The sequence below is a fragment of the Otolemur garnettii genome, unplaced genomic scaffold (genome assembly GCF_000181295.1).
Source record: "Otolemur garnettii isolate 467f Iridium unplaced genomic scaffold, OtoGar3 scaffold00245, whole genome shotgun sequence".
In the NCBI taxonomy this organism is placed as follows: Eukaryota; Metazoa; Chordata; class Mammalia; order Primates; family Galagidae; genus Otolemur; species Otolemur garnettii.
In genome coordinates, this window is record NW_003852640.1 from 1,251,270 (window position 1) to 1,257,137 (window position 5,868).

Genomic DNA, 5,868 nt, shown 5'->3' on the forward strand with positions numbered 1-5,868 from the left:
CACAGGCGCCCGCCACAACGCCCGGCTATTTTTTTTTTTGGTTGCAGCCATCATTGTTGTTTGGCGGGTCCGGGCTGGGGATTCGAACCCGCCACTTTAGGTGTACGTGGCTGGCGCCTTAGCCCATTGAGCTATAGGTGCCGAGCCTCAATTGTGTTTCTTAATGATTTATCAGTTGACCACTTAATTAGGTCCTTTTTAAATTTTGTTGAAAGAATTAGCTATCACCTAAGGTGCAAAATTACATTAGACCTTTTCCAGCCAATAAATACATCCACTTTCTCAAAACCAACTGCCAAGTTTTGAATCATCCCTATGATAATGTGAACAGCCCAGGGCCAGGCACCAAAGTATACAAGGAGAAGGAGGGTTGTGGCCAAACGATCAGCCTGGGTCCTTCTCCAGGAATTGTTGGGCAGAGTCTGTTGTAACCCAGCCCTCTTTCCCCTGCCCTCACCTGTCTCTGCCCCACCCTTTCCAGACCATTTCCCTCCTCCTCCCTTCTCCCCCCAGAGTCAACTCAGGAACAAGGCAAGTCCCTCCTTGCCCCATGGTGGCTGAGAACAGTGCTTCCCAGCCACGTTCCCAGGCCCCCTCCTTCCCCTAGGGTTGCCAAGAACAAGCTTCAGGTACAGGAAAGAAAAGTCCCAAGTTTCACAAAACCCCCAAGTTCTCAGTAGATGAACAATGGTGGAAAACTCACTGAGACTTGATTAATTACTATTGTATAACCATAACCATTGTGATATGAGATGTACCCATTGTCAATCGAAGCTGTATTAATTATTGTTCCATTGTTGTATCCATGACTACCCGAGTTGTAACCCCCCCTTAACCAGCCACATTTCGCTTCTGTAATATGCTTGCACAAAACCTATAAAAGGCAACTTACCCTCTCACCTGGGCTGCTGACTGACTCTTAGAGCAGCAGCCCCTGCAGCAGGTAAAATAAATTACCAATTAATTAACCTAAGTGGGGGTCCGACTCTATTTTTCCAGGTCTCCTAAGTTATTTCAGGTCCATGTGTAACTTGATTCTTCTACTAGGGTTGAAAGCCTGCTAGGAAAGACCACACTCCTAATCCTGGTCCAGAGACCTTGCTGCTACAACCTTATAGCCACCTTCCCACAGGGCCCAGCTCTTGAGAAGGGTTTAGACCTCTTCCCTGCAGTGCTTATAGATCCTACAGCCTCTTCCTCCTCAGGTCCAAAGAGCTGGGAGCACCACCTGAGTAGGTTGTCACAGGTAAACATCTCCTGCTTTGTGTACCTGACAACTGCCACTTTATTTGTAATCACAGGGAACTTGTAGATCTTGGCCCTTAATACTTTGAGTTCACTTATTTGTTTGGTATTGACTCTCTCCACCAATAAAACAGAAGCTCCATGAGATTAAGAACTCTGTTTCAACCAGTGTCTACCACAGTGCTCGGCCCATGTGGACCCTAGTGACTATTATGGACACTATGACTCAGGCCCCGACAGATCTCTTACCCCCAGTGGCAGGCTCAATGTCCCAGTTGCTGGGTGTGCAGTCAGCTCTCTTCAGCCATCAGCCTCTCCAGGGGTAAATCAGTTGAAACTTGCTAAGGTCACATCCCTCCCCAAGATGACTCACAAGCAAGTCCTGGCTATCTTGGTCCAACTGAGGACAGCCCTAAAGGGTCACTTCTATTGCAGAGGTCCCTGTGGGGAACCAGTGAACAATGTCCTTGGGCAGATCACAGCACCACTCCTGCTATCTGTCCCTTCCCCTCTACAGGTCCAAGCCATACCCCAATGAACAGTTACTCAGCTCAGTCCTAGAGTCTACCTCCCCTGTAAGGGACCCCAATCTGCCACAATGATTCTACCAGGTGACTCAATTTTACAGATGAGGAAACTGAAGGACAAGGAGGGTCAAGAACTTTCCTAATGCATCAGCCAGAATGTGGTGTCAGGCCTTGAGTTTGCATCAGCCACGTGTAGTTCCACAAGCACCCTGCACCCTCCTGGCTCCAGGCTATGACACGTGTTGTTCCCTCCCCCTTCCACCTGGCCAACTCCCACATAGGATTTTGATGTTATTGCCACTAGCACTTCCTCTAGAAATCCTTCCCTGAAGGTAGGTATGAAATGCATGGGATTCCACCTGTGCCTCCTGCTCACCATAAGGACCTGAGGCACAGGCCTCTATGCCCATCTGCCCCTCTGAGCTTCCCACCTGTTGACTAAACAGTACAGTCACTACAGACTGTACACAGACAATAGCTAGTGAGGGCAGGAGGGAGGGCAGGGAACACTGAAGGGTTGTTTGCCCCAGGCAGGTCCAGCACTCAGCCTGACTTGGGTGACTGGCTGATACTGCCACAGGGGTCACTGGACACTGTTTATTACTTCAGTCTTTTTACTCTACTTCAATTTGGGTAAATCATGTTACCCTGTCTGTGAGTTCTTTGATCTTCTGAAATGTCCACTGTGCTACCATTTGACAAATTTTTCATTTCAAATAACATATTTTTTCAAGTTCTAGAATTTCCATTTAATTGTTTCATAATATCCATATCACTACTTGCCATCTGTTCATTCATTACATTTATTGCCATCTGTTCATTCATTACATTTATATCTTCCTCTTTTTTTATCCAACAAGAAGCCATAACTTTATTAATGATAGAAACAGTACAAATTTCAAACCAAGCTGCAGTTACTCTTTTGAAACACCAAAAAAGTCCTCATTTTTTTGATGGTTACATTGTTAGTTCCATAATAGCATTTACAATATCGTTACTGTTGTTCTTCAGAGCTCGGACTGCCTTTGCTCTGGACACATTTGCTTGTGACATGACCAATTCTATGTCCTTAACTTCCACACCTGTCTCATCAACCTCTTCCTCCTCGCTCTCTTCTTGTACAGTTGGAGTCTGTGTGTTTTCTTGAATGTTTGAAACCGCTTCACCTTGAACTTTGAATTTCTCAGCAACTGCTAGCTGTGCCTGCTGAGACAAATCCTCGATCTTGGCTTCACCAAAAACTATGTAGGTATCTGAAGCTGGGCTCTTATAGACATCTGGTTTTGTGATGACAAAGAGGATATTCTTAGATTTCCGGATAGTGACTCTAGTAACCCCTGTAACTTGTCGAAGACCCAGTTTGCTTTACTGACTGGTTCTTCATTGATTTCAGCTACCGCTGCCAGCTGCGCTTGCTGTGTGGTTGCCTGTATGGAATCTTGTTCCTCTAGTTCTGGTACTGATTCATCACTGTCAGATTCTGTTCCAGACCCTGCTTCAGCCTGAGGCTGTGGCAACTCCTGTTCTGTAGCAGGGACAGTTTCTGTGGCTTCACCAGGCATGTTGTTCAGGGAACGCGGAACCAAGATGGCAGCAGAAAGAGATGTCTTCCTTTTAATCACCAAACTTATTTATTCATTCATTTATTTATTTATTTTTTAGAGACAGAGGCTCATTTTGTCGCCCCTGGTAGAGTGCCATGGCATTACAGCTCACAGCAACCTGTAGCTCTTGGGCTGAGGAGATTCTCTTGCCTCAGCCTCCCTAATAGCTGGGACCACAGACGTCCACTATGTGAACACACCACATAGTGCCCACCACGAGAACTACCCAGAGCAAGGTCCTGACTGTGCCCCACCACATGCTGTGCCCCAGGTAAAGCCTGGAGAGCTAACACTGAATGAAAGAAGGCAGGCACGATAGTCCACATTTGTGGGATTCCATTTGTGCAAAATGTGCAGAACAGGCAGATGCAGAGAGATAGAAAGCAGATTCCTGGTGCCAGCCCAGGGAAGGGGAGAGAGGAATGACTGCCAGTGTATCATAGGGCTTATTTGGAACTTATGAAAAGTGCTCTAGGCTCGGCGCCTGTGGCTCAAGCAGCTAAGGCGCCAGCCACATACACCTAAGGTGGCGGGTTCGAATCCCCAGCCCGGACCCGCCAAACAACAATGATGGCTGCAACCAAAAAATGGCCGGGCGTTGTGGCGGGCGCCTGTGGTCCCAGCTACTTGGGAGGCTGAGGCAGGAGACTCGCTTGAGCCCAGGAGTTGGAGTTTGCTATGATCTGTGATGCCATGGCACTCTACCCAGGTAGATAGCTTGAGGCTCTGTCTCAAAAAAAAAAAAAAAAAAAAAAAAAAAGTGCTCTAAAATTGATTGTAGTGGCCAGGCCCCATGACTCACACCTGTGATTCCAGCACTTGGAGAGGACAAGGCAGGTAGATCACCTGAGCTCAGGAGTTTGAGATCAGCCTGAGCAAAAGCAAGACTTCATCTCTACTAAAAATAGAAAAACTAGCCAGGCCTTGTGGGTAGCCGAGGCAAGGAGATTGCTTGAGCCGAGGAGTTTGAGGTTTCTGTGAGCACTGACGTTACCACACTCTACCCAGGGTGACAGAGTAAGACGGTCTCAAAGAAATAAATTAATTAATTAAATAATAAGAAATAAAACCAATAGTGGTGATGGGGCATAACTCAGAAAATATACTAAAACCACTGAATTGTGCACTTTGAACTGGGGAGTTGTAGAACATGTGAATTATATCTCAAGAAAATTATTGTTTTTTTTTTAAACCCAATCTTGCCGAGACCGAGAAGCCTGCTATAAGAGGTGGGGGCTTAGCTGGGCATTGTGGCAGATGCCTATACTCCCAGCTACTTGGGGGGCTGAGGCAAGAGAACTGATTAAGCCCAGGAGTCTGAGGTTGCTGTGAGCTGTGATGCCATGGCACCCTACCAAGGGCAACATAGTGAGACTCTCTTAAAAATGAAAAAAAAAGGGGTGGTCCCTGTGCCAGCCCCATATACTGAGGGTGGCGGGTTCAAATCTGGCCCTGGCCAAACTGCAACAAAAAAAATAGCCGGGTGTTGTGGTGGGCAGCTATAGTCCCAGCTACTCAGGAGGCTGAGGCAAGAGAATTGCTTAAGCCCAAGAGTTGGAGGTCGCTGTGAGCTGTGATGTCACAGCACTCTACTGAGGGCAACAGAATGAGACTCTGTCTCAAAAAAAAATAAAAATAAAAATGAGGACTAGATCCAAACACACAAGACCAAATGTAACAAACATACCAGAAAGTTTAAGTTTATTTTACACTTGAGTACAAACAGGCCGAAATCTGAGATGTCACCAGTGTTAGAGAGGGAGGCAGTTCTCCTTATGGCAGGCTGAAGAGCAGCTGGCTTTACAGACAAGTCTTTCTCATCAGGGTGTCCAGGACGTGCAGCTCATTACAGGAACTCTCTGGCCAGAGCTTCTGTCAGGTGTCAGAGGCTCGCCGTGGCAGCTTATTTCTTACAGGTTTATATCTAGACAAGTACAAGGAGGCGACAAGCCTGTGGTGTGTCTCCCTTATCTGAGGTGCGGCCACCTGTTACAGAGTCTCACAGAATGGCTCTTTCAGATCTAAGATGCAGTTATTATCTTGGCCAACCCAAGAAGAGGAATCTCTGATTTATAGCTGGTCAGCCAAAAGAGACTCAGACTTGGGATTGGGGTCTGAAGTGGGGGCACCTGTGGGACTAAGCCCTCCCCCTGTGGGACCTGCACCAACCCAAGCAGTTACCCCCAGACCTGAGATACATCACCCCAAATGTGCCACCTCTTTGGCACATAGATTGCTTTGAGCTGGTTATTTTGAGAAGAGACAAAGGATGGGCTCTGAAAAGCTAGGGTGTAGCTTTGAGGTGTACCTGCCTATGAGGAAACTCCATTCCCGGGGGTCTCCCTGTGCCCCAGGAAGAGGTCGCATCCCCAGAGTGCTGCATCAACGGAGAAGGCACCTACTCAAATCTGCAAAACACACCAGGGTTCCAGGTGCTCTTCCTGGATCCCTTCACCTGATGTTCCCCGCACCCTTTTCTCTTAGTGTCAGAG

The 5,868-nt window shown here is 47.3% G+C and overlaps 2 pseudogenes across 1 annotated transcript; both read right to left on the bottom strand.

Moving 5' to 3' along the window:
* Nucleotides 1-2,182, bottom strand: part of LOC100965368 — a 6,538-nt pseudogene extending 4,356 nt beyond the window's left edge.
* A 437-nt stretch (nt 2,183-2,619) lies between these two features.
* Nucleotides 2,620-3,334, bottom strand: LOC100956673 (annotated as a pseudogene). Its single transcript, XR_154877.2, has one exon. The product of XR_154877.2 is annotated as a nascent polypeptide-associated complex subunit alpha pseudogene (transcript).
* Nucleotides 3,335-5,868: the final 2,534 nt, after the last annotated feature.